The sequence below is a fragment of the Tribolium castaneum genome, chromosome 1 (genome assembly GCF_031307605.1).
Source record: "Tribolium castaneum strain GA2 chromosome 1, icTriCast1.1, whole genome shotgun sequence".
NCBI classification, from domain to species: Eukaryota; Metazoa; Arthropoda; class Insecta; order Coleoptera; family Tenebrionidae; genus Tribolium; species Tribolium castaneum.
Genome location: NC_087394.1, coordinates 29953876 through 29980692, shown reverse-complemented (window position 1 = coordinate 29980692; position 26817 = coordinate 29953876). Strand labels below are relative to the sequence as shown.

General features: G+C 34.3%; 1 protein-coding gene and 1 long non-coding RNA gene across 5 annotated transcripts in view; both read right to left on the bottom strand.

The window, feature by feature from the left end:
- Window positions 1-26817, bottom strand: part of LOC664188 (irregular chiasm C-roughest protein) — a 268755-nt gene that overhangs the window by 168640 nt on the left and 73298 nt on the right. For all 4 annotated transcript variants that reach the window (XM_064359342.1, XM_008192781.3, XM_008192779.3 and 1 more), the window contains exon 2: window positions 19193-19232. The gene's annotated coding sequence lies outside the window, so the exon portion shown is untranslated. The remainder of the gene's footprint in view (window positions 1-19192; window positions 19233-26817) is intronic.
- LOC135267223 (uncharacterized) lies at window positions 24077-24641 on the bottom strand. Its single transcript, XR_010335593.1, has 2 exons — window positions 24368-24641; window positions 24077-24315 (listed from the first exon to the last, which is right to left on the bottom strand). It is a non-coding gene; the product is annotated as an uncharacterized LOC135267223 (long non-coding RNA).

Here is a 26817-nt window from a genome sequence, read left to right as displayed (position 1 = left end):
TTAATGGCGGATCCTGAGGGATTACTTCTCTTAAAGACATTTTAAAACTTGCTCCCTTCGGTCATTCCGAATGCAAACGTATGAAAGATGTGACTTCAGCAGTATATGAACGGGAAGAAAACTTCAACCTTTAACATCGCTTCAAGAGGACAGGAGTCCAAATTTTATGTGCGAAACGAGGAACTTGTTGGCTGATGTATTAAGGTTTCAGCCCTGTATTAGCTAATTAGGGAATTTGTAAATTACTTTAATAAATGAAACTTTAATTTGTAATTAAATTTACTTACAGCTAAGCTTCAAAACAGAAGCTGCGAGTTGCTCGCATCCAAAGCTGTTTGAAAAACTTGGAGGGGAACGTTTTCCTTAGAAACAATTTCCCCCAATGGGCCTTCGGCATGTAGGTTTCAATTGGGGGATCATCAAAGCAAAATTTGTTTTAAAATTCTGATTAAGTCAGATCGTTACAAAATGTTGCCAATTAAAACTTTCCATAACTGCTTAACTCTGGCGATAAACACTTTTAACTAATAACTGCAGACAACTATTATAGATAGAAATTAAATTAAGCTGGTGTTGTGGTTTAATATCCGGCAATGAAATGGCGATAACGCAAATGAAAATGTGAAGCTTTGGTGTTTTTGCATTTGTAACATAAACCGAAAGTCGCTTATTGGGAACGCATTTGAATCACATTTATATGATTTTAAATTTAAACATAAAGTGCGCGAGGTGATAAATCAGATCAAGTGTGGTTTCAGGAAGAAATTAACCGGTGAAGGCTTGCGTAAATTTATTGTAATCATAAATAGGTAAGATTACTAATAATAACTGATAGTTATCAACCGGAAAAGCGCTTGGTGATGGTGAGGAAATTGCTATTCACATATCTATCCTGAAGTCAGCCTGCCCTTTGGGTTTTTGGTGGAGAAGCGCGTCACGTTCCCCGTTAATGCATAAAATATAAAGCATTGATCTTCCGGTTGTAAAAAACTAAAACGGTCAAATTTAAATAGAAATAGATTCTCGATTTAAGATTCCCGACCGAAAAACTTCAGTCACGTACATCCCCATTGAATACTGGACATAAAAGAAACATTTCCTTTTTAACTGCAAATTAAACCTACATTTGTTTTACGATGTTGTCTGATTCAATTATTTTCTTTTATGTAGCTCTTCATGTAATGTTTTTCAAATACCCTTTGAGCATAAAACACATTACGGGGATTTACAAATACAGCCGAAGCGGCAATTTTAATGCACTAACCAAACAAACTATTAAAAGATGTGTTGTTTGCGTGGGCTGAAAGGCGATCCTGCGATACACGTGAGAAATGTATCTGTTGGTTCATTAATTTGAGAGGTAATAAAAGAATGAATGCACTTTTCTAGTCATAAATTTTACTCCTTTGCAGCAACTTACACTAATTGCTCAACCTGAAGGTTATCGGGGCGGGCAATTAATCACAAATACACACAATGCACTTTTTCACCTTTTTAGAAGTTAGAAATATGTACTCAAAAACAAAAAAGTTCGTAACGAAACGATTCATAATTTGGCACAGCAGGGCAGCAATTTTTCAGATGGTCATCGCATAATGACGAACAAATAAATTATTTATGTGCCCTAATTCTGTTCCAAAGCCAATTAGCTATACAATATTATGTACTTATTAACGTATTTTGTAAAGTTCAGATTGAAATTACACGATTGTTTACGTAACATCATAATCCGATTTTTCAGTAACGTCGAATAAAATTGCTTCGGAAAAAGCTTGAAAAGACTGAAATTTAAATGCGCTGCAGAAGCTGGAGCTTGCTAATCTTTATGGAGGACGCTCTCATTCATTAATTAATAGCGAGGGTAAATTAATTTTTTTACGGTTTTTGGGGGTTATTTTTTAATTGAAAAGTAAATAAAGGTAAAGTTTTGTTAGAAGAGTCGTTATAAATGTTGGATTACTTTCATGTTTTTTTACGATGAAAATCTTTTACAAACGCACCACAAAGTTGTTTCATTAAAAACGACGTTGGGCTTTCTCAGCCTGCATATTAATTCTTGACTCGTACGTCTAATAAAAAATTGTCTTATTATTTTGGGATGATTCAGTGATTTCCAATTCCAAAAATTTTAACTTTGTTAATTTTACTGTGTTTTCTGCAGAATGCTGCTGGAACTGTGTGCAAAAAACAGTTTTATTGTTCTATGCATGTCCAGCTGGTAGTGCAACAAGATAACAGCGATAAATTATTTTGAAAGTAACGTCTTCGTCAATTACAATTATCTGGTTTCCTGATGACGAGCTCGTGAGCTTTATTCGTGATGGGGTAAAGCAAAATCCGATAGAGAAGGTTAATTCTTTAAGAGCTTCCGTTAAGAAATTATCTACAATCTCCCCGCTATAGTTAAGATTCTCCGTCGAACCCAGACAGATTCATGCCCTCAAAAGTGTTTTTCGCGTGCTCGATCTATTCGAAATTTAATTCGTTAATTCCGAAGGTGAGAATTTTATTAAAACGTTACCTTCAAAGAATAGAACGCTTTATTTTTATCATTCCGTTCTTGAGCACGAAAGAAAATCAGGATTTTAATTTAATAGTTGAATCGATCCGGAATTGTTCGGGAGAAAATTCTTTCGTCCTGACAGAATATTCTCCGGCTAATCCGCTCTGGAATTTTAATTCGATTGAATATGAAAATTGGACTTAATTGAAGAAAAAATCATCGATAACATTTTCCCCGATCTCTCCAGAGATTTCAAACGGGTTGCAGCGAAAAATATTTGTCACATTGTCTCTCAGTTCTCATTAAAACACATTTAAGCCAATTCGCTTTTTTGACAACCTGCCCAGGCGGGGCATGTTGCTCCAAAAAGCATTTGTTTTGGAAGATGACATGGCCTAGTACTCTGTTTCAGCTCGAGCTTTACGTCCCAACTTTTCCAATTCATTTAACTTGGAAAATGGCTTGCTTAAATAAAACGGCATCTGCAAATATAGCTATGACGATCCATTCTTTGCGACTCCTATTCACTTAAATAAATAAAAGCGTTTTCCTGCAGACATGAAAACAAAGCTGCAGATTGAGAAGTAGAAGCAATAATGACAAGTAAATCGAGTAATAATACAAACAAGCATTATGCGTATTTATTTAAAACTTCTGTTCGTGGTAAATGATTTAAGCACTGGGCAAATGAGGCACCTGGGGTCGAATAAATAAATCATCACGTTCTTTGTTAAGTAAATTTAACTCGATTCTATTCAAACTTTCAGGATAAGTGTTAACGAGGTAACCAGAACCCTTAAATATTGATGAACTTTAAGTTTGTAATCGATTTAGCTTCCAACGTTTTTTACAAGAAATTTTACAAATTAATTAATAAAAGTTCAACTTATCTAAATGGATCACACGATTTATAAGTTCTCTATCAGAAGCAATTATTATTCATCCAACACTAGCTTGCTGCAAGCACATATCGATCAATTAAGTGTGCAAATTACCATGCATACATGAAATATAGAGAAAGGTGACTGTAAAGTAACAATAACTTTACATATTTTCTTGCCAGGTAATTATAAATCATTGCTCTAAATCGACCTGTTATATCCACCATAATTAATTTAATATTATTTATTATGCCTCAATTTGTAATCAATTAACTTTCAACCTTGGTCAATAATTGAATAATTAATTGTGTGATTTTAACCGATAAATCAAATCCGTAAAAATTTCGCCATTTAAATTCTACAAAATAATGCTGCTAATTAAAACGTAAAACTTTGTAATGCCGATACGCCCTGTCATACTCTTGCAGCATCATTTACATCCCAAATTGCAAATCATGTTTGAAAAACTTATCATTAATCCGACAAGTTTGTTTTTCATTACAAGATGAAAAGCATTAAATTTTGAATGATGAATAGTCCGAAACAAATCACATTTGTGTGATGGCGCTAATTCTTTTATGCTATGCGTGTTGGAACAGCTTTGTCGGTGGCTCATCAGAGATAAATTAACTTGGGAAATTGCAATATTTTTGAATTATTTGTTTTATTGAAATCTAATTAAAACACAAACTAAAACTGCAAAAAAAGTTTCGACCAAAATCGAATTTTTTTAAAAGGAGCCGTATACCGTTTTTGGCAGCAAAAACATTTAAAATTTCATTCCCCAGACGTAAAATTACGCGCTGAATCCAATGATTAAAATGTCCTACTATAAAAAAATGGTTTAACGTCTTTGAAATTCTATCCTAGAGTAACATACAATAACTGTATGTTACAACATTAACGATAACATTCGCCGGATTAAACAGTTTTCCCTTAATAAGACAGTAATTTTACTACAAATAGTTCTGTATCCGGAACCGTTTCGTGAAGAAACTGTCCTATGCAACCACTAGTCTCAAAAACATAAACTGTTTTATAAGATACAAAGTTAAAAGAATTTTTTTGGTCAGCTGGTGTTTCGTGTGTCAAATTAATTTCGTCCTGTAAAACTAATAACGTACATATTAAATAAATATTGCAATTCTAATGAGACTAAACTTATAGGGGTGACGTTTCTTAAAACGGGTAAAAAAAATGACAAAAATTTAAAAAATCAGTTCTCTTAACGATTTTTTGAATTGATCGTATTATAATTGGGAAAAGTACGTTTTAAACAGAAAAATAATTCACAATGTTTTCACTCAATGAGAAAAAAAATGAAAAAATAGAAGAAAGTCAAATGGAGATTTACAAAAAAAACTACTAGGTTAGTCGTCTAGTTTCATAGAATTTTTTGACCTCGTAGAGGTAGCAGAAGAATGCATTGTCTGGTACGCAGCAGCTAATAATAGAAATCTTCAACTGAAGAAATGTGTTTTTGGGTATTATTTATTAGAGTGAATATAACGTGTTTTTTCTAGACAAATGTAAACCAAGCGACGTACAAAACGTTTCAGCTACCAATTCGATAAAAAGAAAATTGTAGTTTGAATTAACTTTTTATTTTTTTTTGTACTTTTGTATTTTTGTAAATAAACATTTGAATATAGACATGCCTCTTCTACTCCAACTAGTTTACAAAATATGCAGCTAATTTATAAAACAGCCAAACATGCACACAAACCGTATCATATCGAAAAGGTTTGTGGCTGCGGTTTTAAGGGTGTCATTCTTTTTTATCGTGACTGTAAATTAGAACATTCAGTTAAAAGTGTGTAAAACATTATGAAATATGATTATTACATTAGATTTATACGTAATCTGTGGTAAAAATACATATACAAAAAAGTTAATTTGAGCTAATAAATATTACACTCTGGAGTGTGAGTAACACCAGAAATATTTTTACTGTGCATACCTAGTACAAAGATTTGTCTGGCTAGAAACTTTTGGAAAGTTTTCCTACATTTTTTAATGTCCTGCGGGAAGGATTAGATTTCACATGGGCTTGTGCTTTTAACAGAACTCACACTGCATTCACAAATAAAACTGATTCGCTGGTTTTAACCAGTGGCGACGACTGGTGCAAGTAAGAAGAAACCGAAATATATTTTAAAATTTAGGTTTTCATCATTTTTTAAATCTAATTAATAAAAAATATACTAAAAAATTAGAACCCACTTAAAAATTTGTGGTGATAGGTAATAAAGTTGGTGTTACTATTTTACATTTTAAATTTATGTGTAGTGTAATAACTAATAATGCTAAAACAAAATAAAAAAATCACGTATGTATTTATAAGCAGAACGCTAATGTTGACACTGTACAACTACACTTTTGTATTTTAATGATCCTAGCTTAAGCTTAAGCTGAAAACTTTACTCTTGTGTTTTTTTAGCTAAATATTTAACCGTCACATAAGGCAGAAAATTAGCTCCAAAGTAGAACCCCTTCCACGAGTTACCTCTGCCTAGCGTCAAATTTGATCACTCTATAATAGTCACACATGCCCTTACAAATCTCACTCATAACTGGCAAAAATGATCATTTTGAGACTAAACACAAATGTCGAGAGATAATTTAAAAAACTTCTTTTTTTATACAAGTGGTGGTTCTGCTAGCAGTATGGAAAGTTCTCAAATAAACATTTAAAACGGTGGAACTCTAGGACGAACAGTCCTGCTAGCAGGACGTTGAGCGTTCTATCATCAATTCATCATTAAATCTAACCATTGGTGTATTTTTCATTGGGTACTGCCTTGAACAAATATTAACATAGGCATAGTTCCTGCATTGTTTTAATTAAAAAAGCAATGTTCTACTAAGTAACAAGGACCAAGCATACAAACGAGTTATTTTTTTTCACTTATTTCTAAGACAGTCTGCCTGTAAGACAGTTAACTTTTTATATGTGCAGTTTTTTTGTTTAGATTTACCTACGTGCCCTCGTTCGTTGAAGGCCCGTGTGCCGCGACCGGATTGAGTGGATATTGATCGAGAGAGACCTTGGTTATCGCGTACTTGGATCTAAACTCGCAGCTTACTGCCGCCAAAATGGATTTACGGTAGCTGTGGGATCGGCCGTCCCCAACGTTGACGTCTTGGCACGATTTTACAAGTTTCACCTCTTTTGTGCCGCAATTATAGCGCGGTTCATTTTCCGTCAAATCAGCTTTGCGCTGACAACGCTAGCGCTCGGCTAAAATGAGATTTTTACGGCGGCGGCGGCATTCCCAAGAATTAACGCACCAACTCTTAATATAACCTACAAGTGAGGGATGGAAATCGCTGCTTTTCTCGACATCTCGCCCTTCGGTTTATATAAAGCGGTTTTTAAACGACTCATTCCGCAGTTCAAATTCAACACTTTTTTGCAAAAATGCATGTATACTGAAAGAACACGTAAAAGGAAAGGACTGAAAATATATTGATGCCCACCGTGAATTAGGCTTTCCTTTTTACTGCACCAATCGTATAATTCGATGAAGAAGTGGGATTTGCTTTATATTTTGAATTTCAGATTCGGAAGTTTACGGTGCAATTTTATGATTTTGCTCTCAAAGTACTATCAAAATTTATTACATTGTTATAACTATATTTCTAGTGCCACACTCTTTGAAATAAAATCAGTGGGTGGTACAATAATAGAAAATCTAAAAAAATTATAATGTATTTAAGATTCTGGACTCCCAGGATATTTTGTTTTTTCAATTCTTTCAGGACCGTGGGCGCAAGGACAATTTCGATAAACTAGGACAGTAGGTGAAAGCAGCAGGTGGAGCTGCAAGAAAACGAAAAGCAGATTTACGGATCACTCGTCATTCCGCTTTTCTAACTGCAAGAGAAAAACATCACGGCTCATATTTGTCGATTTGCCGGATCCTCTCTCCCTTGGGTGATATTTCCTTGTCCAAAAATAAGGATGTGACAAAATCTGCTCTTCTAATTATAGCTCACGTTTCGCAAATCGAGCTTAAGTTGATGTTTTACATTTAATTAAATAAAATGTTTCTAATGCGTACACATGCCCTCGGGCATTACATCGGCAGCGATAATTGATGGCACCGGCTTTAATCCAGAAGCGCCCTTTTTGGGCAATTTAATTAAGGCCGAGATAATCAACATTTTTTATGATACAAATTTGAAACATCGGAATTCTTTAATAAAACGTCTTTGATCCGTTTAATTGAATTTCAAAAATGCCACTCTTCCTGATATTAAAAAATACGTGAAGCCTCTCGTGAGGGCCAATTTCGGACGGGAATAATTTTAAATGCCATTTGAATTTTTTATATCCTTTAATTGCTATCTCCAATACTGCAAATTGTGACAAATTCCCAAAACACAAAGCAGATGTGTCGACCGTGGATTTTCAAAAAGCTTTGTGTTCTACAGCCGATTCAAACAAATAATTGTGCCTCAAATGAAAATATTATTTCATAAATAGACCTCATAACAACAATTTGACAAGCTAATTTCATAAAACAAATACGTTTGCACTAATTGCATTGCATTGTAAAGAAAACGCTTTGAATGGTGTTATAAAACCCACAGATCAATAAAGGCTGCATTATCTGCAAGTTGCATAATGCATACTTTGCCGGATTGCAGGAAATAACAATTTACTTATTAGTTCGTCAAAAAAAATAATTTTATTAAAGAGCAGCCGACTGTTTCAGCAGCCGCATTGAATTAAAGGCGCTCCGCATATCGATGAATCTTTTATGATCGAAAGGGTGAAAAACTCAAGCAGCCTTTTATACCGAGTAATTCCGATCAAATTGGGTTTATGTTCTTATTCGTTAAATTTTCCCGAACAGTGCACATTTATTACATTGTTGGCTTATTTTCCCATTTAGATTGCAGCAGAACCGCAAAACGTGTCTCCTTTGTGGTGAACTCCGATTAAACAGTAACGACCGCATTCAGACGAAATCATCAGATTCAAAAATTCTACGAAACAAAAAAATTACAATAAAATCGCTCAACTGGCAATGCGTAATAAATTGTGAAAATAGAAGAAGCCGCAGCGATTCGAATATGATTTCTGCATTTTATTGACAGTTATGTGCTTGTAGCTGTCAGCTCAAAAACGTAATTTTTAAAACCGGAACCGCTGGAAGTGGACCGGAAGGGATATTCGGGCTTGTGTATAATTTATCCACTATTTTCAATTGTTAAAAGTGGTAAAGCTCGACAAAATGAAATTCTAATGAGGCTTACGATCCAAGATGCAGAAAATAATGCATTTGGGCCAACTAGAACTAGTATAAAATTAAAATTTGTAATATTGGTCTTAATTGGCGGCGTCTACATGTCAGGACTTTCTCAAAATGTAGGATTTTATAAGCAAGAGAATATCTTTTTTCTCATTCACTTGAAGCGAGAAAAGAGAATGGGAACAAGTGGATCCGGGCTTTTATGGTATATAAAGCAAAAACAATTTCCATGCAAAGTTAGTTCATTGTCGTTTGTACAATGCTTCGCACACAGACCATTTATCAAAGCTGTATCTTTCAGCAAACTGAAAAACATTACAGCAAATGCAATATAAAAGAGTCTGTTACTGTCTTTCCTTCAGTTGGAAACAGGCAGTGGTCAATTGACAAGATATTACAATTCCCTATGGGATTTTCAACTATAGTGCGCTTCAGAAGACGCATTGTCCCGATTAAATTAGGTTGTGTGTGTGAGGTCATTGTTTTTACTTTTAGCAAATATTTTTTCCTGGACGGCTGAAGTATTATAAATCATATTTTTTCCGATCACGAAGGAATGGCGCTTATAATTGCGTCATAACATAAAAAAGTTCTTTTTGCTAAAAAACATAATCTAATAAAACGAGGCAACAAATAACCGAGGAGGATGGCATAATCTCAGTTTTTACTGTAATCAAGAAGCGGTTAAGCGCTAAGATAAATGGCCTCAGGAAACAAATACAACACTTCCATACACAAATTTAATATATTTGCTATCACGGCTGTGATACCGACGCCGTTTAATTTTTGTCTATTCCAGGATAGAATCCTTATTCCTCTTTCGCTAAGTAAACATAAATCTTTCTCCCTTTATATCTTTCTGGGGTTTTAGGAACAATTCTTATACACGAAATGGTTTTATATCTACTTTAGACCACCAGCAACTCGCTAACTAAAATGTATTACATTGAAATCGAATACTCGTGTACACTTGAAAGCTTTGAGATTTATAACTGCAAAAGTTTGCCAAGGAACAGCGAGAGTAATTAGTCACACACTTACACTAGAGAATTTGAGGAAACTCGCAACATTTTTATTCCGCAACTTAATCTAGATCCAATATGAAAAAGACAAATCGCAAAACGTTCCCGGAAAGGACTTTACGAGGAACGGTTGAAAAATTCTCGCCTTTGAACTATATAGTTTAAATCCAGCCAAATATAAAATTTTAGAGAATAAAGAATTACCAAAAAAATTCACCAGCCCTCCCTCGTATAAGTTAGTGAATTTGTGCATAAAAAATTCGCTGACAGCTTCAATAAACCGGACTTGGCTTTCGCGACAATATTTTTGATGTTCCATAAAATACCGCAATACATATTCAAGCCGGCATACATAGCAGTTTAACAAAAAGGCAAAAGAAAGGAGCACTAAAGCTTATCTTAACGACATCGGAGGGGTGCGTGAAAGCTGCGACACTTTATACGACCGGCCGGCAGAATTATAAAATATGAATAAAGTGAGAATATTCCTGCGACGTTGAGAAGAGATTCGCCAAAGGGCTTTTGTATCGGCTGTCGCTACATGCCGTCAAACAACTTTCAGTCTGACGATGAGAGATTTTATGGTTTCAGGGTTAATATCGATTGCTCAAACAACGCTTTCGACGGCATTCACAAGAAATTTTTTTCCGACGTGCGAGGATTATGAAAACATCAAACCTGTCAATGGTTAATTTTTATTAATCACCTAACCGACTTCGGAGCGAAGCTAATGAACTTTGATTTAGGGGATTTTTATTTAGAAAGAAGCCATCACGGCAATATGACGTGTCGTGATTCAGCAGATATATTTTTTATTACCGTGAACTTATTAAAGCACTTACAAAAGCTTTTGTGTACAAAGACTGAATACCCTCAACATTCAGGCTTTGTAACCCAATCGCGAGGATTACCAACGCACTATCTGCGGCAGAATTAAAAAACACTAAGCATTTACCCTTTGAAACGAAATACAGTTTCGAAAGCGATGACAAAACACAACTTACAGCCACAAAAAATTGATCTAGTTTATTCGTTGTGTAGCTCATCAGATTTTCTAAAAACGCTGATAAAACAGCCTTATAAATTAATGAGCAATAAATAAGCACAATTTTTGCAAACGCTTCTAAATAAACTTTTTCAGTGGTATTCTCGGCAATATTGAAACCCATAATAATCTAAGTAAGCTACTTGTCAAACAATTAAAAAGTGAGAAATGCGTGTCCTCGTTTAAGAAGTCCATTAATCATTGGATTTAATATCCGCAGACTGGTATAAAATGTATAGAATTTCCTCTGAGCGGACATCGATCAAGTGCCAATAAATTTCCTCGTTCTTAAACGCGCAAGAAAGTACAAATGGTGGCAATTATATGTGGATGTTGAGGGATAATTGCGTAAAAAATCACGTGCGTGGTTTAGTGGTGGTCGGTGATGTTTTATATTGCCTATATTTTATCTTCCTTCATCACAAACAACTGGAGTGCCTCTTGTGACCAATAACTCGTCCATTATTGGTCTGCTTCTGTAGACTTCTCTTCTTATAACGCTGCACTAAAGAAATATGTTCAATTGTATGCTTCATTGGACGCAGCATAAAAGCGATTTCGATCGCAATGTGGTTGACATACTAATAGTAATTGGATTATGGCTGCATTATATTGCAATTTAGATAATCTCTCGTCGATTCCGAGTCAAGTCTTATTATCATTTTTTTAACTGCTGGTTGCACATCCCAGTGGCATACCGTCCTTAATAATTTACAGAAAGGGAACATACTGCATGGCCTACGCTCCCTCTTACCTTGCCTGTTTCATTTTCACGCTTTGTTTGCTGCGAATCGATTTCAGCATCAAAAGCTCACGATTTCGTCACTTTCTCCATAAATTTGTTGATCCGGAGTGAAAAAGTGTAACTTGGTGAATTAACCGTATGTTAATTGCCGCTCAAAGTGGTCAATAATTAGCTCCGTAGACTGTTATTTTCACTTCGTCGCCGCATAAAGTTACCATTCTTAATGTATGCAAGTCGTCGTGCATTTTCATCATTGGTTTAGCAATTTCAGGAAATGTCAAGAATTCCAAGTGCTTTCCGGTTCTTTGCTTGTGACATGCAATTCTCTCATAAATACTCTGGGCTAATACAATAAAAACAAACGCCGACCTGGGGCTTTGTATCGGTTCAGGGCCATTTTTGAGTTTCGACCGAAATCGATTTTAGCTCGAAATTATCATTATTATCGTAAGTTTTGATAGTAACAAGCCCCAAGTTTTGTTTTATAAAAACCACAAAAGCATCTGGTTTCCTTATGATCAAGCTTGAAAAAGCCAAGTGAGTTATTGGCAAAATGAACGCTGAAAGGTAAAACTCGGGGTCGGATGCGTCTTTGTGTTACTCGTGGCTGCTGGTTTGAAGGAAATCAGCCAGCTTTCCTCCTCTGGCTGGGATAAGCCTATGCGGACACAGCATCCAATTTGGAACTTATTTCCCTTACGTGAATTTCATATTGACCCGGCCTTTTGTCTTGAATAAAATTATGCGACTTGAACAAGTTTATTTCGACGAAGATGCCGCATCCCAATACAACTATACAAACTTATTTCATAAAACATAAGTGTGTTTCGACGTCACTGCTCTCTCGGTGGCCCACAGTAGGAAAAAACACGAAAGTTATAACATAAAACTGCATTTGTATTTATCTGTGCTAGCATCTTGCAGGATTCCAATCAATTTCAGGTTTCGAATTTTAAAAGATTTGCTGCAAAGAGCTAGACTTATTTGCATTCCGACGTTGGCAGTGCCCAACAAGGAAAAAGAAAATCCCATCTATTAGCTGTCAGGAAAGTCAAAATTGGTAGTAAATAACAAATTGGCTCAAGTTGTCCGAACGGAATATTTGAGCGTCTCCCTTGACACAACCACTTATTACAAGTCGGTGTTTTAATACACTGCATCAGGTGTTTAAAATCATGATTAACCATGAATAAAGCTACCTGTTCGCAAAGCAGATTGAAAATCAGCGCCAGTTCAGCATAAATCTTGGCAATCTGCGTCCGTACTACCTGGAGTACTTTATAAATCATAACATCCAAAATATGTTGTCAACCCATTTAATTATGCAAGTGACAGGGGACTTCGCAACCAGCTCCTAGGGCTTTGTTATAATTGTTATATGTGCGGTAAAATGTCACTTTAGACCTTTATAAACTAAAACTAATGACCGCACCTCATTAATGTTAATTATTTAATCGGAGAAATGGACGTACGTATTCTGCTTTGGACAAAGGTCACACTTCTTCGAGATTAAGCCGAAACAAAGCAAAGGACTTGCTTCAAGCCACACATTCACATTCACCGTAATAACCACTTGCGTTAATCGAATCACAATTTAAATACTGGAAACAATAATTATTTCTAATTGTATGTTAATTTTACAATTAACTCGGACCGCTACCTTAATGTTTTTAATATCATTCACAGAAACATAACAATCCCAAAAGCAATAACTAAAAACATAAGATTTAAAATTTTTTGAAGAAAAACCACCAATGATTTTAAAAGGGTAAAAGATAAAAAGTAAAATGTGCGTTTTGGACTAGAATTTTTTAAGTTGCCACCAAACTAATAACCACTGTTGGAATCACACACAAGTTGTGGAGTGTCTATTATTAGTGGGTTAATTCCGCGGTTAAATATAACTAAAATAATAATCGGAGTTTTCAGTCAAGTGCAGTAACTGATGAAATAATTGGATTTTCATTAATTATTATTATTACGAATTGTTATATAAACACTTCATTTGTTCTTGGGCCAAAACTACGAGTTCTCTCAGTTTTTACTGAGATGGCATGTGATTGAATTGAGCGTCATTCCTAACGGGGATTAAAAACATTATGGATTATGTAAGGTCAAATTAGCTGTAGGCAATCGCAATTTCGGAGACAACAAATGTGTGCAATTAATTCGTACTAAATGTGTGGCAAAATCCGTTATTCATACATGTTAATTTCAATTGAGGTAGACAGAGAAATATGAGATTCGTAATGCGAGGCACGTGCGGTCACTGTTGGACTTATTATTTAATTCAACTGATTCAATAATAACCCTTAATTTAGTGTAATCTGTTTAGCTCATCACATCCTACATGTAGCCACAGTTGAACACGAGATATATATCATTCAAAATTGCTTTTAAAACTGTTACTACATGCCCCGTTTTACGTGTTTGACAAATAATGAAAATGCTGGCCTTTTCTGCATTTCACAAAATATTCCATCAATAAATTAAGTAACCAATCAAAATTTTCGTGCGTATGTGGAATGAGTAAACAAGGCGGGAAGAAATATACCTACTGTTTGCCGAAAATCTAGTTAAATACGGAATAATTTTAAGGACAGGTAAACTGAACCGAAATGAACATAAAAGAAAACAACCGGGAGCGCTTTTCAATGAAACATAAATTAAGTTCGTGGTTTAGCAAAACCCGAAATAAATATGTTGGTACAGTGGGAATTAGATAATCACCATTATTAGGTTTAAAAAACCCATCCCAGACTATCCCATATATTTTCAAACACTCCAATCTCACTGCTCTCGGCTAAGCAAATTGCGGGCTTGGGCATTAAACATTAACAATGGCAATTTCCGACATTTGCAGAACCATACATAATGTATCTGGTTTGCAGAGAATCCATCAGGTTTTTCTTCAAAACGGAAACACCAGATTGCACTGCTTTTTTGGAATACCATATACACAATTAATTTTTTACATTTAAAAAAAATCAAAGCGTGTTAAATCTGTGATTACAAAGGAGGTGCACTTTGTTTCCAAAGGGCTCATTACTATCGGAAACAACTTCATCGACAGACATCGATCGTGATTCTGACATTTGCATACTTGTGGCAAGAGCTGCTATAATTTTAGACAACCTTTGCAGCTAAAGCGGATTGCTAAATAAAGTACCTACGTAAAGACACCAAAGGAACACCACTGTTACGAAAATACCACGAAAAAACAATTGGTTATTAAATAATATTTAAATAAATAACAAACCTTAAGCAACAAAGTATTTGAAAAATTAATAATACAAAAAAATAAATACCATCTCCTAACTTTATTTACACGTATTGGCAATATTTAGCATCTCCAGTTGTTGTATCTGCATTCAGGGCGACAAAATGTATTCGTCTTGACTCGAAGGACAATAAATTCAGATCATTTTGAAAGACTTGCACGGGTAGACTTGTATTTATCACATTTGAACTACATAAACTACAGTCTGAGTGATATTTATACTCTGCATTCGGAAATGTTGGTACTAGAAGATTTGACACCGAATTTTCTTTGCTAAAATATTTAGAGCATTTAAGTTTAATTTTTTTTTGTAAAATTTTGTATAAAACCTTCATACAAATAATAAAAGTTTTAGGCGATTTTTTTGTTCCTCGACTACAATAACTCACTTTACAAATATTTGGCAGCACTTTAAAACTGTTTCATCGCGTAACAAAAAATACACTTTGATCACGAAAACTCTAATTAAAAAAATAGCTGAGATCGAGTAGGAGCTTAGTATTAACACCGTCATAAATAAGGTTTTCTATATACAGGTTGATTCACGTAAAATGGTAACCCTTACTAAAGGATCAAAATGCACCACAAAATACGTTTACACGTTAGAGTGTATTTTAAACTGCAAGAGATACTCGTATTACACTAAAAATATGTGCATAAAAAATCGAAACTGCTTCAACCAGCCTTCTCAACGAGCTCCAATAATAAATCATGTTGTTCAAACGCAACTTAGATTCCGTTTAATAATCCTTAGATCAAGAGCAAATAAATTGTTGCAAAATTGTTGATAATAGCACATTAGAGAGGCCTTTCATCGTCAATCTTGTTTAATAACAGTAAATTCTCAAGCTTCTCTTTCCTGTTTGAATATGAAACCGCAAGAAATGCTAGTTGTGGAAGTACTACCGTACTCGCATAATCCCACTTGCATCAACTATGAAAAGCTGTACTTAAACAAGTGGTAGGTATCCCCTTATGCATGCATTGTTATGCAACTTATAAGCGTCCACCTGAACAGAGTTAAAGGGATCTGAAACTAGTTGCACCACTTAACCTGAATATTTTTTAATAAAAGTAAAATGAAGGGAATTATTGCTGTCTGTTCATTAACAATAAAGATATTGACCGGGAACTGTCCACACATTTATTATGCTTTCATCCAGCTCGTAAAGAGTGCCAGTCACGATAAATTCAATAGCATCTGGAGATCACAGATTACGTCGTTAATCTACCGACACATTGTTTTGGGTTTATCAAACCGTATCAAATCAGGCGCATCTTTTGGGCGGTTATTTATGCACATAAATTGATTTACTTCGAGATGGTGAAGTTTGAGTGGATGGTAACGAATTGGACGAAATCTGAGGACTCTCGTGGCTCTTTGTGTTATAACAATAATTATCTTTTAGCATGTATGCTATTTGAGTGGAGAACTTCCGAGCGGAGTGCTTTGGAAACTTTGCCTTACTTCCTGCTAAGTGCTTTTACTAAACAGTGGTCAAAATGAACCAATTTGTCGTGTATAATTTGAACTTTAGTCTGATTTAATAATTTAGTTGAACGAAATTTACGGACACTCCACTTATACAGGGCCGGCTTATGATAATTGCTGTCCAACAGTTGAATGTTTCTTAATTTCCGAATTGATTTGCAACCATTCGGGGACTGTAATCGAGGATTAGAACGTTTTTGAATTTTTGCGTTGCGTGATTTATTGAGGTCTTTAGCTGTTGTATTAGGAGGCGGAAGATATATTGAAACAGACTAGTGAGTTGGTTCTGAAACGCGGAAATTAAATTTAACACCTACCATTATTCAGTGTTCATCTGTTCTGGTTTCGAACAAATTCCCTAATTCCCAAAGGAGATCGTTTTGTAATTAAAATATTAATTATTGGAGAAAGAATAGTGCAGTAATCTGGGAGCATGAAATTAAATATTCCGTAATAATATAAGCCACGTTGATCCTTCGAAGCGATTTGGTGTAGATACCCTTTTAGCCATGCAATATATGAGTTTGTTGAAGTATAAGGCGCTGCCTGCGTGCAGCGGAGGGCTTCTAAGAACATCTCGTTACTTCGTGTAATTTAATTTTCAACAAGGCTTTATGTTTTAATCAATGTGAAATGGGATCTCCAGTTCGGGAATGGCTCAAGGTATTTTCCTGACGAGATAAAGACGCGGCGCCATCGTTAAAGTAACTTGCAAGAATAACATGCATAGCATGCTCTTTTACCACGTCAGGGTACAAGCTTAGCGATACATTAAATCAATTCCAATTACATCATGATTTTACACTTTGCACTTTTAAGTCTCAGTTTGATCGAATAATGCCGACGGGGAAATTGGTTTAAAACACCGCGAGCAAAAACTAGATCACAAGTGAATCTACATAATGTAAACGATAGAAAAATACAGTAAGTAATACACTTACCAGAAAATAAAGAAATAAACAAAACATGATAAAATAATAATTCTTTGACTTAAATTTGGTGGTATTTTTGGCTTTGGTGCATGTTAATTTACATGTATCAGAAATGAAAAAATAAGTTTTTGTCTTTTAAAACTTTTCTATTCATAAAAATGTCTTTCAAATTTAGTTTCTCTATAAAAAAAGGTCTGCTAGTTATAACACCAATTCAGTGATCTCTTTCACCTAACAGATATGACCACTGCCATTATTTTTTTCGATTGTCGTTGATTTTTAAAAAAATTACAGGAATAAATTGCTTCTCTGTGAAAACAAAAAAAGCACTTAGAAATTGTGATTTTTCAATAACCGGCAATTTAAACTAACATTTTAATAAAACTACAAGTAATTCAAGTAGAGTATTAAATAACAGTTTGCCAGTATGTACTAATCAAAGCGTAATTGGAGAAAGAAAGTTTACTTTCCTAATTAGGAGAATTTTTTCGCAATTATGCCATCATTAAATCAAAGTTAAATTATGCACTTGAAGCAATGTTTTCCCAGAAGACCGACGGTTAATCATGCAAGTGAGAAAATTGCTTAGAGTTTACAACAATATGTACGAATATTTTTGAATACCTGTGTAGTAAGGATTTCGAGAAAAACCAAAAAAAAAATAGCATAATATTGTAATAAATGCACAAGCTTTCAAATCATGCATTTCTTACACAATTTTGTTTTTCCACAAATTGTACGAGTACAATTATCAGAAAATATTAAATCTCGGACCTTCATTGAAATAATCTGAGAAATAGATTCCTCTTCAAGAGCAATGAGAAGATACTTAAATTTTTAAATAAATACAGATTTTTTAAATAAATACAGTTGCAACACTAGAGAAAAGGTTTGCAAGGAAATGTAATGCCAAAATTATTATTAGTCTTTAAAACACATTGCAAGAAGAGTTCTTGTGCCATCAAAGAATCTGAAAATTAAATTGGGTTTAGTGAAATGTTGATTGTAAACCTTAAAGTTTTATTGTGTTATAAAACAGTCTAAAGGCATTTCGAGAGCAGTTAAATAAAGCTGAATTATATGCAAACGTTATTTGTTTGTTTGCTGTTAACAATTTGAAAATAAAAGTTATTAGCAAATAAAGCTAGCTGTTTATGCAGGTTCAAGGTGCTTATGTTTATGCAAGCTACAACGTCTAATTAAGCACAAACATTTTTGCACTCCAAACGAAAAACTGAATTGAAGACAATTTTCGCTTGTTTAAGCTATTGATTAAGCGACTATAACTTGTTGAATAGCAACGAACGGTACCCAATAATTTACCAGATAAATGCTGAGTTAGTTGTAGTCGGTTAAGCTTAAGCTCTCAAATATGATATGATTTATTTACTGGTTGCCAAAAATGTCTAGAATAATCTAAATAGTCCTATTCTTTTCTTACAATATGACAGTGCTAGTGCCACACAAAGCTGAAGTAAATCAGGACGAGCTATCTTTCAAAATCAGAATCTCCGAGAATGACGAGTACTTGTCCCAACTAACTTAACATCTAAGTCCAATGCTTGAAGGGATAATTCCGTAATCGATACTGCAAACAATCAATCACAAGTAGAACTGGCAAGGAGCTTCTACTGTCTGCTAGTTAACATGACAATGGTAAGGGCTCATTAAACCGAAGCATATGCTAAGCCAGCAGGCCTGAGCAAACATAGTTTGCTAAGACACAGTATCAAGGACTGGCCCTTCATTGTTTCACGTTTCTATCATCCCTTGTTAATAATCCCAACATTTCCACGTAGGTAGCGCCTGAACAGGTCGACTTTTCGTCGATACGGCCTCTCTCCAATTAGCTCAAAAAATAATGCTTAAAACATCAAAGCGATGTATCAAAGAACGCTAAGTAATACTCGCACTGAACAACTTTGGGTTTGATATTTAGATAGATGGATGAATCTCGGATTGATTAATAGCTGTGAGTAAACGTAAGCACTCTCATACGTAACTGCTAATAAGGAATAGTTCGTTACTCACCGTTAAAGGATGTTGATGGATTCGCTCCAGGACTCAGCTTCTGCAACAAAACAAACTGTTTTTAAACAAGTCAAGTGCCTTCAACATTGCGAGATTGTAGTTAATTTGTCGAAATAGTGCAAACTAATAGCTCATGAAACTGATTGAACAATGATAAAGGTGTGTATTGTTGCTATAGGATGAGTTAAATCACGTGCATAAATGGGGTCTCCGAACCGCCCACAAGTAAGTTGGCTTGTCCGCACTGCCTGTGCCCAATTAGACCCATTTGTTTGCCCCACCGATTACATAAATAATACAAACTGAAGCCTGGTTTCTGTGGCTGAATGGGTATTACGTCCCTGAATGAAGTTGCTAGCAATCGACAAAATCATTATCAAGAATAATAAAGTAAAATGTTATGTTAAACGCCGGAAAGAAATTGTATTGCAAGCGACGTTATCAGTGAAACCTTACGTCAATTAAAGCTAAACAAATACATAGCTTTGTAATGTTAGAGTATCGATTTCGTTTATCAAATTAATCACAACAGAACTTGTCAAAATACAAAATAATTTGTCAAAATAAATACAGTAAAATCTCTTGTAAGCGAACCCCTCTGACAAACAGACAATTTTGTTGGCCTCATTTTGAGCTAATGTATTTTAAATAGTATTGGTTCTCTTTTAAACCGACTCTCCAATAGACGGACGCGGACAATACAATTCGGATCCTTGGAAATAAAATCTCTCCTTTAAGCGGACAGCGTGACATACATGCGAGTGTTATTAATTGTTACATATTATTATGACAATCCGTTAGAAAATTCGGGTAAAAGCGGCTAGTACATGTTTTATATACTTATTTAAGTGTTTAACTTATTTATGTATTGCACTAGTTCTTATTTACTCTAAGTCTTGCGGTGTTATGTTAGTACATGATTTTATTTTCCATATAACGTTAACATAGCAAAAAAAAAACTAAAAAAAAGTATGGTAACATTAAAAGAAAAAAAAATCCTGGATTAGTTATCTAGAACAAACCTAATGTAACAAACTTTTACCAAAGAAAGGAACAGGAACACAAACAGAAAATTTTGTGTTGGCGTGGAAGTCGAAACGTTTGTGAAGAGCGAAGTTTTTTTAAAAATATTTTTTTCTAAGAATTGGCTGATAAGTATTGTTGCTCAACGAAATAGAATCATGCTACTACACCTCATTAATAAATTCATTTTAGTTTGTTTCTATCTATAAAATATTATTTCTCTTAAGAGGACAATACCATTAACCGGACAAAAAGCATGTCACTGTCGCATCAGTGTCCGTTTATAGGATATTTCACTGTATTTATAATTAAATCGATCAAAACGTAAAACGTAAATAACGTGCGTAAAATGAATGAATGAATATAATTTGCCTGAACAAAACCATTTTGCTCTAGGACTCGAATTTTCAAGTCATGAATTTTTTTATTGAAAAATTAAAAAATACCCCAGATTTAGAATAAGTTATTTGCAGCAAATTCCGATAGCGTTTCTTGTTTATATACCGCGGTAAAGAGCGCGTTCGCATTTTTTAAAATTTTATTTATACTACAGAATTAAAATGAAGGTATTTTGAACTAAACGTATGGAAATTAATCCGCGTCGATTGATGGGCGTCGAGAAAACCGTAAATTACGTAAATTTAAGTTACAAATAGAAACGCATTTACCGATTGCATTTATTACCAATATTATCCCAACCAAATTAACTAAACCCTTGTCAGAAGTCAAAAAATTAAAAATTGGTGCAAATAATATTATTTGCACTGCTAATGGTATTTATATCGAGTTTGAAAAAACAATGTTATACATTTTTTGAACATAAGAACTATCGTATTGCCAAAAACCGTAAAAATTTTCGAACATTTTTGATTTGCAAGGTTGTTTTTGAAACGTAAAATTGAAAGTCTACAGAGAAAAATGAACAAATTTGCACTTATGGAAACAAAATATTACCTAATAAAAAATTTATTAAATTTATTTATAATAAATTTGAAGCTGTTTATTGATGAAAATTTCGATGCATTTGAAGGCTGACGCAAAAACCTGGGTTAGAGGTCCGCGCTTCAAGTGCGTTTTAATTAATGAAGCGTTGAAAATTTGTATAATAATAAAGTGATAATGGCAGAAGGGTTCGCGTAAATAATAAATTTGTCAATATCGGCGGTAATTTTCATAGGCCGTGTCGGTTTAATGAGAAATGGCAGGCACCATAGAACACCTGATCAGGCACAACAATTAAATTACTTTTGTTGCAGAAATGTTCGGAGAGCATTAAATATGTAGGGTCGCTACCCTACTCAACCCTAGAATCGATGTCTGATACTACTCAACTCTTTCATTTAAAATGAGGGGTTGTTAGGTCGGCGGTCGGCCGAAGTAGGTCATCGAGTCGGTTAATTAAGATATGTGAATGCGATTTGGAATGAAAATGATGTATCATGGGCGTGCGTTGGGGTGAAATTAATGGGCCCTCTTTCGAAATTAATAAAATGTAAATTTGGCAGGATTCGGTAAGTGCCGAGTTTAAATCAACTCCAGGATCAAATATTTGCCGTCCCTTACCAATTTAATACGTTTCCGTCGACAAAACCCCGAAACAAATTAAAAACCTCTCTTTATTAATGTCCGCAGTGTAAACAGACCCGTGAAGACTACTCCACAAGCTAACAAGTGGACTTAAAAAAATAATCTCAAAAAACAATTAAAAAGCCGCCGTGACGGCACTTTCAATGCCTGAAAATTGGTCCGCTCCTTGTTCAGCTCGAGGACTCTGCGAGAGTCGGTCTCAGTCGGCGACTTTTCAGGAGTTTTAAGGAACTGGATCCACGTTCATTACCCTACGTTACCCTTGGTAACAGCACGTCTTGGGTCCTTCGGGTCTGACACACTGTGGTCCTTAAGGAATACCGACGTTCAGGATGAAAGAATTTACAATTTACAGTCAGTGTGTATGTTTGGCAAATGACAATGAAGCTATCGAAAAAACGGACGAATTTTCTCCTATAACCTTTGCGTGAAGGATTTTATCCCATTCTTTGTGGGGTCGCACGACGGGTTTAGTGCGCATTTCGCAAGGGAAATGACAGCTCTTTTTAGTTACGTATGTGCAAAAAATGTAAACCTGAAAATGAGAACCGGAACACAAAACCCACGAAATCTGCTAATGTAAACACCGCTCAGATTCTCCAAAATTAAAGCTTGTTGCACATTTTATCACTTTAGACTTTTATTTATATTTTTAAATAAAACCGGGCTAATAATTTAACACACGTTCACAGAATTTGCAAGTTCACAATTGGTTTGATTGTACAAAAGTTTATTTTTCCACAAATCAACAAATCAACAAATGAGGGGATTATTTTTAATAATTTTTAGCATACAAAGTTTTAGCAGTTTTATTAGGCAAAAGTAAACTTAAACGACTGAAACGTTGTTCAAAAGAATCCGGTTTGATTTATCAATTTTATCAGTAATATCTAAAATTATTTGCTTTCTTCTTATACCTTTCGTGTTGCAAACTACAAGTACTTTATGTTTATCAAAAATAAAATATTGATGTGATTACAAGCACAATTAAAAAAAAAGCAAAATCGTTTATTTTATCCTTCTGCACACAAGGTAATTGCTGATTTTGCTGCAATAATAATAAAGTGTAATAAAGGCACTCAAAATTAAAAATCAAAATGTTACTTGAAAATTGCAACGACAAAATAATGAGCACCACCTCATTGCTACCGAGAGTTATTGATTATTATGGTTCCAGAAGCTTGTCTTATGTATGTTATGGTTACAATAAGCTCGTTTGTAGTTAACGAGATTTTTGCAATTATCAATAAATTATTATTTTTTAGTACAAGGTTGCATCAATCTTGGAAATTGATGAGAATGAAAAACCGGTCGCGAAGACAAGTGTGTGATACATAATAATTTATACATAAGTTACCCACAAAAAAACAGGAGATAGGTTTTTTAAATTATAAACAAAAACATTTTCTAAAATTTTTGAAAAATCTAGCTGGACCTAATGAACTCATTTGGTTCTAAAAATGCACGCATTTTGTCACACAATTATTGTAATTAATTTTTGTAATTTTTTAATAAAATTAATATTTCAGTTTTGAGTATTTTTTTTCTAAATAATGTTATGAGTGCACAATGGCAGGTAACGATCAAATAATGCATTCAAAAACGACAAATTAATCGTCATTTCCTCATTAAGAATTTAGCTCAGACAATTGCGGACATTTCTCGATGTGTTCTTGTTCCCATTGTTGGTTGACAATAGCGAAGCAATTATTAAATGATTCTGGAATTTCAGTAGCGGTAGCGTTCTTGTGTCGTTTTAAATTAGATTGGCAAAGGGTTCTCCCATGCCTAATTTCAGAAGTGTTCTGTTTGTTTGCTTTGATGGTAGTTCTAATTCTAACAAATATTACTCCTCATGAATATTTCATTGTACCTGCCTTGTCACATATTGAACTAATATAATTAAGTTAAATATTATCCGAAACAGAGAGAAGCCCCTTCATCACTGCTTAAAACAAATTACCAGCAACTTTTCAGTTATGAAGTTACCAGAACGAACGAAAAAATGTAGTTTGAACTAACAAACTTGTTTATGTTTAAATTTCGATTCTAATTACCATTTCCATTGCTATTTATTTAAATTAAACATACGTTGCGTTGCGTTGGCGTATGTAGACAATAGGAAGCAAACTGTACTAGCAGATTACTAATTGAGTTGTTAAAATGTGATGAAGATAAATTGTTCCTGATTAACTATGAAACAAATTTGAAAAACAAGATTCGAGCTTTTATTTCCCTATTTTTCAAACAAACCAATTAATTAAATAAAACGAATTATAGTTTGAAGTAGGTGTTTGTCCATAAATTTTAATTAGGAGGTAGCGTTTTAATTACAAAAAATTACGAGCACTGGCTTTCCGGTACGCAAACACCATTTCGATTTCTTAAAAATCCTCTACGACAAAAACACCCACGTTGGCAATTCAGCGTACAAACGGTATTAGCTCTTCTCGAACACCTTTCTTGACATGATGATCCACAAGTTGTGTACTCTTCGTTCCGTCCACATTGTTCTTTAGGGAAAAAATGATTTCTTGGAGATTTTATTGTGAGGAAATTACTTACGTGCGTGCACAGCAATTACGGTAAAAACACAGAGAAAAAGAAGAACTTTCATTGTCGTGGCTTTAAATTGTTGTGAGCACGAGTGTAAATGTGTGCCCATTTATATTATTACCAAGCCTAATCTCATTTATTTATCTTAATAATTAAGCGTTCATGTCAGTGGACAAGGGGAATTACTTCTCCCATTCACACATGATGATCCTCAACCTTTGATTCCTACGTAAAAAATTATTACATAACGTTAATTACGCTGGGAGTAATAATAGGTATGACATAAATAGTGGTCATGGTTTAAATTTTGTTTAGCAGGAATTGAAAGCGGCTGCAGAATTAGCCATGTTCATAAACACAGAAAATTTCAATAAACGGATTTATGGCGAGTCATAAAGACATCCTTTCCGCTGGTTAATTTCCTTTCGGAGTAAAATTAAGTGATACCATTTTGAAAGTTTGAGGCATAAATAACCGGTTATAGATTTGGAGAACGTTCGAATTCAGTTTAAAACAATTTGGCGAAGGTAGCCAACTGAAGGATCCCTATCGTATTGAAGACTATCATAAATCTGTCAAGGAACTTCGTACACATCCCTTATAGAGGCCTGAAAGGGGGTATTAGTGGTTTTACGGCAGATTTGCATCCGCGAAGTTGGTAGCAATGCGTTTTCACGTCTCGAGGGATATCTCGTGAGTTTACCAAGCCTCTCCTGTGGATTTATTTACCAGAAACTTACATTAATTTTAAATTAATGTGGAGCAGTCTACACTTATTAAAAATTAACTCCAATCTAATGAAAATTGGCGAAAGCTCTCACTGGTGTAATTTTTTCATTGATGGGAAAAATGGGTCCAAGTTGAGTCAACTCCACAGTAGTCATTCTTCTGCGTTAATTTAAATATCTCAAAGTAATAAAGAACCAGAATTAAGCTATAAATATTACTCCTGTCGAAACTCGGCTCAATAAATCTGCAGATAACTGAATTTGGAGTTCCTTATTTTAAATCCGGGACGAGAACACCAACAAATATATTCATCACATTTCTTCACGCTTTTCAAGTTACATTGTCTACCTGAACAAGTTTGCCAATTAACATATCAATCTAGTGATAGAGGGAGGGTTAGTTGAATCCGGACATACCGTATTGTGTTTGGCATCGCTGTTTTACGGGGTCAACAACGGATGATTTACTTCCTCTCCAATTAGTCTTAATTAATTTACATTCAAGAGCATAATCTGTCTCTAATTTGAAATCCTCATTATGAATACATCGCAGAAATGTATCATGACAAAATTGGCCGTGTACGCAGTTTCAACCTAATTAGAAACGGAAGCTCGCCCTTTGTCATCAAATTTGTTGGTTGGAAGAAAAATAATGTGTTCACATTTTTCACAATGCAGACTAAACCAACAGTATCGCATAAAATTCATTTCTTTGTTACCGGTCATTTTTCGAAAAAATGCTCGAAGAGGGTGATTTTATTCTTGTAAATGCTCGTTTTGACATCATAATGATATTTATGACACCTTGCGTTTTGGACATATTGACAATTAAGGGCATTATCTTTTTGCCCTTGACTCATTTTATAAGCGGCAATTATTTTCTATATATTTTTTTGTGCAATTAGTATAAAAATACTTAATATGACACCTAAACATAAAAATAAACAATAAACAATCATTCCGTATAAAATAATTAAGCCAGAACAAAAAAAATAATGCTCTTTGAATATAATACCTTCCTTAACTTTTATTTTTTTTTTAATTTAGTTTAAGAAAGAAAAATAACCCTAGTTTCAGTGTCATCCTGATAGAAAGTCTTTCTGTAAGTAATTTTTTGAGTCTCTCTTGGACTCGTTTGGTCTTTTCTTTATTTTCTATGATAGCGGTTTCCAACCAACGGCCCGTGAACTTAAATTTACAAAATTAGAGCAATCTGTTCTATTTTAGATAATTTCATGTTGCAAAGAACTTCGCAAAACAACTCAAAAAGTTAAAAAAAAATGTAACAAGCATGCCTCTAGAATAAAGAAACAGAAAAACATTTAACCAGTTTGGAACAATTTAAGTTGTACATAAATAAACAAATTTGCAAGTCAATGTTAATTTTACAGAAAATTAATTGGTGCAGTCAGTAGTTCCCAGAAAAATTTTGATACAAAATTTGTACATTTTAACATTTTATCTGCTAGAAATCGTAAAGCCCCACATTGCTAGAAGAAAAAAATTGGTATTTGTCATGGTCTTTCTTTTAACAATACCTAAGGAAAATAGAACACCACTCTGGTGGAAGCATTTTTTTTAATTTTAGTCACTGTTTCTAAATGGAAAATTATAAACCCCGGCAATATTAATCTAGATTCACCTCCTGCTAGAGCATTTTATTTAGCCATTTCGCCAGCAGTCCGCTTTTGAGGATTGTTCCGTTTAATGTCGGCATTAAATAAAATCCAC